This window comes from Loxodonta africana, chromosome 6, assembly GCF_030014295.1.
Source record: "Loxodonta africana isolate mLoxAfr1 chromosome 6, mLoxAfr1.hap2, whole genome shotgun sequence".
NCBI classification, from domain to species: Eukaryota; Metazoa; Chordata; class Mammalia; order Proboscidea; family Elephantidae; genus Loxodonta; species Loxodonta africana.
In genome coordinates, this window is record NC_087347.1 from 139,531,881 (window position 1) to 139,543,852 (window position 11,972).

The window sequence follows — 11,972 nt, forward strand, 5'->3', positions numbered from 1 at the left end:
TTCAATATGATTCATACAGTTGAATGCCTTTGCATAGATGATAAAACATAGGTAAACCTCTTTCTGGTATTCTCTGTTTTCATCCAAGATCCATCTAACAACATCAATGATATCCCTCTTTCCACATACTTTTCTGAATCTGACTTGAACTTCTGACAATTCCCTGTTAGTCACCTGAAGCTCAGAAGATATGAAAATTGCCATATCTCCTATCTCCAAGTCTTGCGACCACACTAACAAACATTTTGTAATAATAACAGCAGGTTACATTTAAAAGAGCTGCAAGACAAAGAGTTTCTGAGGAGCAGAACAAAGGGAAGCATCAAAGGCAAGAGAGAAGGGAAAAGCAATCCCACTAGAGCAATTTGAAGCCTCTGATGGTTATGACAAATATTAAAAACAGCCCAACTCTTGGCCAAATTTTCATAAATCTTTCAATAAAAGCCTATTTACCTCAGTACCTATTTCCATAGAAAAGCATTTCTGAGTTTTAACAAAAAATTACAAAGCTTGACAAAAAGTAAGAAAAGAACACAACCTGAAGAGACAAAGCAATCATCATAATCAGACTCAATGACAGATGTTGGAATCATCAGATAGGGAAAATAAAATAACTACGAATAATATGTTAAGGCCTTGAATGGAAAATGTACAGAGCATGCAAGAACAGATGGGTAATGTAAGCATAGAAAAATAACTAAGAATCATAAGGAAATGCCAGAAATAATAATAATAAAAAAAAACTGACAGAATGAAGAGTGCCTTCAATATACTCACCAGTAGACTAAACTTAGCTGAGTAATGAATACATGAGCTTGAAGACAGGTAAACAGAAACTTCTCAAACTGAAGAACAAAGAGAGACAGAAGAACAGAGCATATAAGAGCTGTGGAACAACATCAAAGGTGTAACATACATGTAACTGGAATACTGGAGGAGAAGAGAGAATGGTGCATAAAAAATATTGAAGAAATAATGTCCAAGAGCGTATCGAAATTAATAACAGACACTGAACCACAGATATAAAAGGCTCAGAGAATGCCAAAGAAGATAAATACTAAACACACACACACACCTGGATATATTATATTCAAACTGCAGAAATCAAAGACAAAGACAAAATGTGGAAGAAGGTCAGGGGGTTGCAGGGGAGGATTAAGCATACTTTTCCAGCACAGGAACAAGAATAAGACTTGTACCAAACTTCTTATCAGAAACCATGAAAGGAAGGAAAGCACGCAGTGAAATCTTTAAATTCTTGAAAGAAAAAACTGGCAACCTAAAATTCTATATCTAGAGAAATTATCATTCAAAATTAAAGGAAAATTAAAGGCTTTCTAGGACAGACAAAAATTGAAGGAATTAATTACCAGGACACCTGTCCTGAAAGAAACATTAAAGGATGTTCTTTAGACAGAAGGAAAATAATATAGGTCAAAAACTTGAATCTACATAAGGAAAGACAGAGTGTCAGAAAAGGAATAAATGAAGGTGAGATAAATTCTTTTACTTTTCTTATTAATTGACCTAAGATATTACTGTTCACTCAAAGCAAAAATGATAACAATATATTGGATGTTAATGGTATATAGATAACTAACATGAATATCATCAATATCACAAAATAGAGAAGAAATTCAACAAATAAAAAACATTTTTTTTAAATGGTAGGTTTTACTCCAACTTTATCAATAATCACTTTAAATGTAAATGATCTACACAAATCAAATAGAGGCAGAGATCATGAGATTGGATAAAAATAAATAAAAAGACCCACCTACATGCTGTTTACAAGAAACCTACTTTAAATATAAAGGAAATAGCTATATTAACTTCAGACCAAGCAGACATTAGTACAAGGGATAAAGAAGACCATTATATAATAAAAATGAGTTAATTTTCCAAGAAGACACAATTCTAATTTTGTATGCACCTAACAGCAAAGCGTCAAAATACATGAGGCAAAAACTGAAAGGAGAAATAGACAAACCCACTATTATAGCACCCCTCCATCAGTAATTGATAGGCCAAGCAGGTAGAAAATAAGTAAGGATATATCTTATCTGAATGGCATTATTAATCAACTTGATCTAACGATGTTTCCAGAACACCATATACAACAGTAGCAGAATACCCATTTTTTCTCAAGCGGACATGGAACATTCATTCACCAAGATAGACCTCACTTGGGGCATTAAACACACTTTAACAAATTGAAAAGAATAGTAATCGTACAAAGTATGTTCTCAGATCTTATCCAAATTATACTAGAAACCAGTAACAAAAACCTAGCTGGAAAATTCTAAATATTTGGAAATTAAGCAGTACATTTCTTCTTCTTTTTTTTTACATAATGTTTATTGTGGTTTCATTGAAAGTTTACACAACAAATTAGGTTCCCATTTGACAATTTCTATACAGAGTGTTCAGTGACAGTTATATTTTTCACAATGTGTCAACATTCTCTTTAATTGCATTCTGGCTATTCCATTCCCAGTGCTCTAGTTTCGCTGTAGAACCATTATCCCTTCTACTGCCAGCTGTGGAAATTTACCCAGCTGTGCGTGAAGAGTCTTTGAGATGTCCACTGGGGGATCCCCTGAGGCAGATGCCTTAAAAGACTTTGCTGAATGTCCCCAGGACCCAGCCCCACCAACCATTTTTTTTTAGAACTATAATGAGACTTAAGTCCCAGCAAGCCCCATGAGGTGAAGTATAAAGTGTAACCCACAAGGCATTCTGTTGCACTCCAAAAGAACTACTTGATTTTTCTAATATATACAAACAGCAACCTGGGCGATGGATGCAGAAATGGCTATTAAAGGTGTGGGATAATGGTGCAAGGAACATGTTATGCATTGAACTTTGTCCTCCAAAAATATGTGTTGTAAATCCTAACCTCTATGCCCGTGGTTATAATCCCATTTGGGAATGGGTTATGTTAATTAGGCAGGATTATTGTAGGTTGTATCTTGAGTCAATTTCTTTTGAGGTATAAAACAAGTTAAGTAAGCAAGCAGAGTAGAGAAGGAGGAAGAGAGATGCCAAGCCACAAGAAGATTGCCCAGGAGCAGAAGCTCAGAAGAGACAAGGACCTTCCTCCAGAGGTGACAGAAAGAACAGTCTTCCCCTAGAGAAGACACCCTGAATTCAGGCTTCTAGCCTCCTAAACTGTGAGAGAATAGACTTCTGCTTATTGAAGACACACATTTGTGGCATCTCTATTATAGCAGTACTAGATAACTAAGACAGAACATAAAATTGGGTCAGTCTGAGTTTATTGATATGGGCCCACTAAGTAGATATTCTTCAATGTTTCAGCTCAAGAGGTTAGAAATCCTAATAGTTTATTTGTTGGTCGACTGAAGTGTAGGTTGAGAGGTGGCCTACACTAAAACAAGCTGAAATGCTAGAACTCCCTTGATATACTGTAGAATAAGGTGTCTAACGGCTTTAGGAATTTGGCATGTTAGAGTGAATTTATCAATTTGGACCCACAGACTCACACAGAGAGTGCCCAGAATACACACCTTTCACCAAACTGTGAGGAACAAATTTGTTGAAGGAGCCCCAGCATCCTTGAAGATTGCTGTGATTGTTGTTTTATGTAGGTCAGCTTTTACAGTGGGAACTGCCCTAACTGAATTAAGACACCTAACTACAATGGACCTGATTGGACCCTGGAGTGGTAGAGGCCAAGCAGTGGTATCTAATTGACAAAAACAAGGTGGGCATGGTTACCAAAGAGAACAGCAGAGTCAAAGCAGTAATCAGAATAATCTGACTCACATGGACTTATGGTGTTGGCTACTTAGTCATGGTGTCCCTAGGAGTGAAATTGATGGAAAATCTAGTAAAGATTTACTTGATCTGTACAAGTGGAAGAATTCTAGATCAAGTGAATGGCAGTCTAACTTGAATCACCAGAATAAAGAGTCATGGACCCTCAATCAATTCCAAGACTTGAACCAGTTTACAGACCCACAACCCTTTGAATGAAGGAGAGGCTGGGTCCCCTTGAGGAAGGACACCACTACACTGCCAAAATTTTTTACTCTTAATCTCTCTTCCAGTCTTCCCCAAAGAGATCTGCAGCCTTTATTAGAGTGACTGTTCAATGGGGAAAAGGAAATAATCAAACTTTTCAGAGATTGACAGACACTGGCTCTGAACTGACACTAATTCCAGGAGGCTCAAAATGTCACTGTGGCCCACCAGTCAGGGTAAGGGCATAAGGAGGTCAGGTTATCAATAGAATCTTAGCTCATGTCTGTCTCACAGTGGGTCCAGTGTGTCCCTGAAGCCACCCTGTATAGATTTCTCCAATTCCAGAAGGCATAATTAGAATAGGCATACTCAGCAACCAGAAGAACCCCACACTGGATCCCTGACAATGCGTAGTAAGGACTATTATGGTCGGAAAGACCAAGTGGAAGCCATTAAAACTGCCCCTACCTAGGAAAATAGTAAACCAAAAGTAATACTGCATTTCTGGAGGGATTACAGAGATGGTGGCAATAGCCACCATCAAGGGCTTGAAGGAGGCAGAGTAATGATTCCCACCAAATTCTTATTCAACTCACCTATTTGGTCAGTGCAAAAAACAGAAGGACCTAGGAGAATGACAGCAGATTATCAAAAAATTAACCAGGGGGTGACTCCAATTGCAGCTGCTGTTCTAGGCGTGGTTTTATTGCTTGAGAAAATTAATATACTCCTACTATCCTGGTATGCATCCATCGATATGGCCAGTGCCTTTCTCAATCTCTATTTCGAAGAACCACCAGACCACCAGAAGCAGTTTGCCTTCACCTGGCAAGGCCAGCAATACACATTCACTGTTCTACCTCAAAGGTATATCAACTCTCCAGCCCTGTCATAATTTATTCAGCAGGGACCTTGATTGTTTTTCGCTTCCACAAGACATCACACTGGTCCACTATGCTGATGATATTGTACTGATTGGACCTAGCAAGGAAGAAGTATCAATGACTCTAGACTTAGTGGTAAGACATTTGCATGCCAGAGCATGGGAAATTAGCCCAGAAAATCCAGGTACCTCCCACCTCAGTGAAATTTCTAAGGGTCCAGTAGTGTGAGGCATGTCTAGATAGTCCTTCAAAAGTGAGGGATAAGTTGTTGCATCTGGCCCCTCCTACATCTAAAAAGGAGGCACAACATCTCTTTGCATTTTGGAAGCAACATATCCTCATTTGAGTGTGCTACTTCAGCCTGTTTATCAAGTGGCTCAAAAAGCTGTTAGTTTTGAGGGGGACCCAGAAAAAGAAAAGACTCTGCAACAGGTCCAGGCTGCTGTGCAAACCACTCTGTTCCTTGGACCATATCATCCAGCTGATCCAATGATGCTCAAATTGTCAGTCGCAGATAAAGATACTGGTTGAAGTCTTTGGAAGGTCCCTATTGGTGAATCACAGAGCAAACTCTTAAGATCATGGAGCTAAGCCCTGACATTCTCTGCAAATTACTGCTGTCCTTTTGAGGAACATTTTTGGCTTGTTACTGGGCCTTAATAGAGACAGAATGCTTAATCATGGGCCACCAAGTTACTATGCAGCCAGAGATGCCCATCATGAACTCGGTGTTGTCTGATCCATAGAGTCATAAAGTTGGACATGCACAGCAACACTCCATCATTAAATGGAAGTGGTATATCCAAGACTGGTGTTGAACAGGACCTGAAGGCACAAGTAAATTGCATGAGAAAATGACTCGAACACCCATGGTCCACATGCCTTTCACATTACCTTCCCTCTCCCAGTCTGAACCTATGGCCTCATGGGGAGTTACTTATGAGCAATTGACTGAGGAAGAGAAAACTCATGCCTGATTTACAGATGGTTCTGTGTGATGTGTAGGCACAACTCAAAAGTGAACAGCAGCAGCACTGCAGTCCCTTTCCAAGACCTCCCTGAAGGTCACTGGAGAATGGAAATCCTCCCAGTGGGCAGAACTTTGAGCAGAGCATCCAGTTGTTCATTTTGCTTGGGAAGTGAAATGGCCAGATGTGTGATTGTATGCTGATCCATGGGCTGTGGCCAATGGTTTGGCTTGATGGTCAGGGGCTTGGAAGAAACATGACTGGACAATTGGTGACAAGGAGGTATGAGGAAGAGGTATGTGGACAGAGCTCTCTGAGTGGGCTAAAGAAGTGAAGACATTTGTGTCTCATATGAATGCTCACCAAAAGGTGACCTCAGCAGAGGAGGATTTTATCAATCAAGTGGATATGATGATGCATTCTGTGGATGCCAGTCAGCTTCTTTCCGCAGCCACTCCTGTCATTGCCCAATGGGCTCATGAAAAAAGTGGCCATGGTGGTAGGGATTGAGATTATGCATAGGCTCAGCAAAATGGACTTCCCTGATAAAGACTGACTTGGCTACAGCCACTGCTGAATGCCTAATCTGCCAACAGCAGAGTCCCTGATATGGCGCTACTCCTTGGGGTGGTCTGCTGGCAACCTGATTACATTGGGCCACTCTGTCTTGGAAAGGACAGCATTTTGTTCTTATTGGGATTGACACACTCTGGATATGAATTTGCCTTCCCTACATGCAGTACTTCTGCCAAAACTACCATCTGTGGACTTACAGAATGCCTTACCCACCATCATGGTATCCCACACAACATTGCCTCAGATCAAGGAACTCACTTCACAGAAAATGAAGTGTAGCATTGAGCCCATACTCATGGAATTCACTGGTCTTGCCGTGTTCCCCATAATCCTGAAGCAGCTGGCTTGATAGAATGATGGAATGGCCAATTAAAAACAAAATTACTGGGCCAGTTAGGTGGCAATACCTTCTAAGGCTGGAGAAATGTTCTCCAGGAGGCTGTATATGCTCTAAATCAGCCTCCAATATGCTGATTTATGTGTCTAGGAATCAAGAGTAGAAATGGGAGTGGCATCATTCACTATTACCCCTACTGACCCACTCACAAAATTTTTGCTTCCTGTCCCTGTGATCGTATGCTCTGTGGGTATAGAGGACTTAGTTTCAAAGGGAGGAATGCTACCACCTGGAGACACATCACTTACTTCATTGAACTGGAAGTTAAGAATATCACCCAGCCACTAAGAGCTCCTCATACCTCTGGATCAACAGGTAAAGAAGGGAGCTACCATATTGCCTGGTGTGAGTGATCCTGATTACCAAGGGGAAGTCAGATTGATAATACATAATGGAGGTAAAGTACAGTATGTTTGGAATACAGGAGATCCCTTAGAGCATCTCTTAGTACTACCATATCCTGTGCTTAAAGTCAATGAAAAATTAGAGCAACCCAATTCTGATATCCCCCACTTGCCTGTCAGTTGGGTGTAATGTGGGGGCTTGCATGTTGCAGTGATGCTTGAAGCTATGCTACCAGTATTCAGATACCAGCAGGGTCACCCATGGAGGACAGGTTTCAGCTGAGCTTCCAGACTAAGACGGACTAGGGAGAAGGACCTGGCAGTCTACTTCTGAAAAGCATTAGCCAGTGAAAACCTTATGACTAGCAGCAGAACATTGTCTGATACAGTGCTGGAAGATGACTCCCCCAGGTTGGAAGGCACTCAAAAGATGACTGGGGAAAAGCTGCCTCCTCAAAGTAGAGTCGACCTTAATGATGTGGATGGAGTAAAGCTTTCAGGACCTTCATTTGCTAATGTGGCAAGACTCAAAATGAGAAGAAACAGCTGCAAATATCCATTAATAAAGGAACCTGGAATGTACGAAGTATAAATCTTGGAAAATTGGAAATCGTCAAAAATGAAATTGAACTCATAAATATCAATGTCCTAGGCATTAGTGAGCTGAAATGGACTGGTATTGGCCATTTTGAATCGGACAGTCATATAGTCTGCTATGCTGGGAATGACAACTCAAAGAGGAATCCTGTTGCATTCATCGTCGAAAAGAACATTTCAAGATGTATCCTGAAGTACAATGCTGTCAGTGATAGAATAATATCCATATGCCTACAAGGAAGATCAGTTAATACAACTATTATTCAAATCCACGCACCAACCACTAAGGCTGAAGATGAAGAAATTGAAGATCTTTATCAGCTTCTTCACTCTGAAATTGATCAAACATGCAATCGGGATGCATTGATAATTACTGGTGATTGGAATGCAAAAGTCAGAAACAAAGAAGGATCGGTAGTTGGAAAATATGGCCTTGGTGACAGAAAAAATGCTGGAGATCAAATGATAGAATTTTGCAAGACCAATGACTTCGTCATTGCAAATACCTTCTTTCACAAATATAAACAGCAACTATACACATGGACCTCGACAGATGGAACACACAGAAATCAAACGGACCACATCTGTGGAAAGAGACAATATCATTAGTCAGCACAAGGCCAGGGGCTGACTGTGGAACAGACCATCAATTGCTCATATGCAAGTTCAAGCTGAAACTGAAGAAAATCAGAGCAAGTCCATGAAAGCCAAAGTATGCCCTTGAGTATATCCCACCTGAATTTAGAGACCATCTGAAGAATAGATTTGACGCATTGAACACTAGTGACTGAAGACCAGACAAGTTGTGGAATGACATGAAGGGCATCATACATGAAGAAAGCAAGAGGTCATTGAAAAGACAGGAAAGAAAGAAAAGAACAAGATGGATGTCAGAGGAGACTCTGAAACTTGCTCTCAAACATTGATCAGCTAAAGCAAAAGGAAGAATTGATGAACTGAAAGAACTAAACAAAAGATTTCAAAGGGCAGCTTGAGAAGACAAAGTAAGGTATTATAATGACATGTGCAAACAGCCGGAGATGGAAAACCAAAAGGGAGGAATACGCTTGGTGTTTCTCAAGCTGAAAGAACTGAAGAAAAAATTCAAGCCTCGAGTTGCAATAGTGAAGGATTCTATGGGGAAAATATTAAGCGACACAGGAAGCATCAAAAGAAGATGGAAGGAATCCACAGAGTCATTATATCAAAAAGAATTACTCGACATTCAACCATTTCAAGAGGTGGCATATCATCAGGAACCGATTGTAATGAAGGAAGAGGTCCAAGCTGCTCTGATGGCATTGGTGAAAACAAGGCTCCAGGAAATGATGGAATATCAATTGAGATGTTTCAACAAACAGGTGCAGCGCTGGAGGTGCTAACTCTTCTATGCCAAGAAATATGGAAGACAGCTTCCTGGCCAACTGACTGGAAGAGATCCATATTTATGCCTATTCCCAAGAAAGGTGATCCAACCAAATGTGGAAATGATAGAACAATATCATTAATATCACACGCAAGCAAAATTTTGCTGAAGATCATTCAAAAACGGCTGCAGCAGTATATCGACAGGGAACTGCCAGAAATTCAGACCAGTTTCAGAACAGGACGTGGAACCAGGGATATCATTGCTGATGTCAGATGGATCCTGGCTGCAAGCAGAGAATACCAGGATGATGTTTACCTGTGTTTTATTGAGTATGCAAAGGCATTCAACTGTGTGGATCATAACAAACTATGGATAAAATTGCGAAGAATGGGAATTCCAGAACACTTAATTGTGCTCATGAGGAAACTTTACATGGATCAAGAGGCAGTTGTTCGGACAGAACAAGGGGATACTGATTGGTTTAAAGTCAAGAAAGGTGTGCGTCAGGGTTGTATTCTTTCACCATACCTATTCAATCTGTATGCTGAGCAAATAACACGAGAATCTGGACTATATGAAGAAGAATGGGGCATCAGGATTGGAGGAAGACTCATTAACAACCTGTATTATGCAAATGACAAAACCTTGCTTGCTGAAAGTGGAGAGGACTTGAAGCACTTACTAATGAAGATCAAAGACCACAGCCTTCAGTGTGGATTGCACCTCAACATAAAGAAAACACAAATCCTTACAACTGGACCAATGAGCAACATCATGATAAATGGAGAAAAGATTGAAGTTGTCAAGGATTTCATTTTACTTGGATCCACAATCAACAGCCATGGAAGCAGCAGTCAAGAAATCAAAAGACACACTGCATTGGGCAAATCTGCTGCAAAGGACCTCTTTAAAGTGTTGAAGAGCAAAGATGACACCTTGAAGACTAAGGTGCTCCTGACCCAAGCCATGGTATTTTCTTTTTTTAATAATTTTTATTGTGCTTTAAGTGAAAGTTTACAAATCAAGTCAGTCTGTCACATATAAGCTTATATACACCTTATTCCATTACTCTCCCCCAAATGAGTCAGCCCCGCTCCCTCCTTCCAGTCTCTCCTTTTGTGATGATTTTGCCAGTTTCTAACTCTCTCTACCCTCCTATCTCCCCTCCAGACAGGAGATGCCAACACAGTCTCAAGTATCCACCTGATACAAGTAGCTTACCCTTCATCAGCATCTCTCTCCTACCCATTGTCCAGTCCCTTCCACGTATGATGAGTTGTCTTCGGGAATGGCTCTTGTCCTGGGCCAACAGAAGGTTTGGGGACCATGACCACTGGGATTCTTCTAGTCTCAGTCAGACCATTAAGTCTGGTCTTTTTATGAGAATTTGGGGTCTGCATCCCACTGTTCTCCTGCTCCCTCAGGGATTCTCTGTTGTGCTCCCTGTCAGGGCAGTCATCGATTGTGGCCGGGCACCATCTAGTTCTTCTAGTCTCAGGATGATGTAAGTCTCTGGTTCATGTGGCCCTTTCTGTCTCTTGGGCTCATAGTTGTCGTGTGGCCTTGGTGTTCTTCATTCTCCTTTGATCCAAGTGGGTTGAGAGCAATTGATGCATCTTAGATGACTGCTTGTTAGCATTTAAGACCCCAGACACCACTCTTCAAAGTGGGATGCAGAATGTTTTCATAATGAATTATTTTGCCAATTGACTTAGAAGTCCCCTAAAGCCGTAGTCCCCAAACCCCCGCCCTTGCTCTGCTGACCTTTGAAGCACTCAGTTTATCCTGGAAACTTCTTTGCTATTGGTCCAGTCCAGTTGAGCTGACCTTCCATGTATTGAGTATTGTCCTTCCCTTCACCTAAAGTGGTTCTTATCTACTATCTAATCATTAAATAACCCCCTCCCACCCTTCCTCCCTCCCCGCCTCGTAACCACAAAAGAATGTGTTCTTCTCAGTTTATGCTGTTTCTCAAGATCTTATAATAGTGGTCTTATACAATATTTGTCCTTTTGCCTCTGACTAATTTCACTCAGCATAATGCCTTCCAGGTTCCTCCATGTTATGAAATGTTTCACAGATTCGTCACTGTTCTTTTTTGATGCGTAGTATTCCATTGTGTGAATATACCATAATTTATTTAACCATTCATCCGTTGATGGACACCTTGGTTGCTTCCAGCTTTTTGCTATTGTAAACAGTGCTGTAATAAACATGGGTGTGCATATATCTGTTCGCGTAAAGGCTCTTACTTCTCTAGGGTATATTCTGAGGAGTGGGATTTCTGGGTTGTATGGTATTTCTAACTTTTTAAGAAAATGCCATATAGATTTCCAAAGTGGTTGTACCATTTTATTCCCACCAGCAGTGTGTAAGAGTTCCTATCTCTCCATAGCTCCTCCAACATTTATTATTTTGTGTTTTTTGGATTAATGCCAGGCTCGTTGGAGTGAGATGGAATCTCATTGTAGTTCTAACTTGTATTTCTCTAATGGCTAATGATCAAGAGCTTTTTCTCATGTATCTGTTAGCTGCCTGAATATCTCCTTTAGTGAAGTGTGTGTTCATATCCTTTGCCCACGTTTTGATTGGGTTGTTTGACTTTTTGTGGTTGAGTTTTAACAGAATTGTATAGATTTTAGAGATCAGGCGCTGGTCGGAGATGTCATAGCTGAAAATTTTTTCCCAGTCTGTAGGTGATCTTTTTACTCTTTTGGTGAAGTCTTTAGATGAGCATAGGTGTTTGATTTTTAGGAGCTCCCACTTATCTACCTTCTCTTTGTGATTTTTGGTAATATTTTGTATTCTGTTTATGCCTTCTATTAGGGCTCCTAACACTGTCCCTATTTT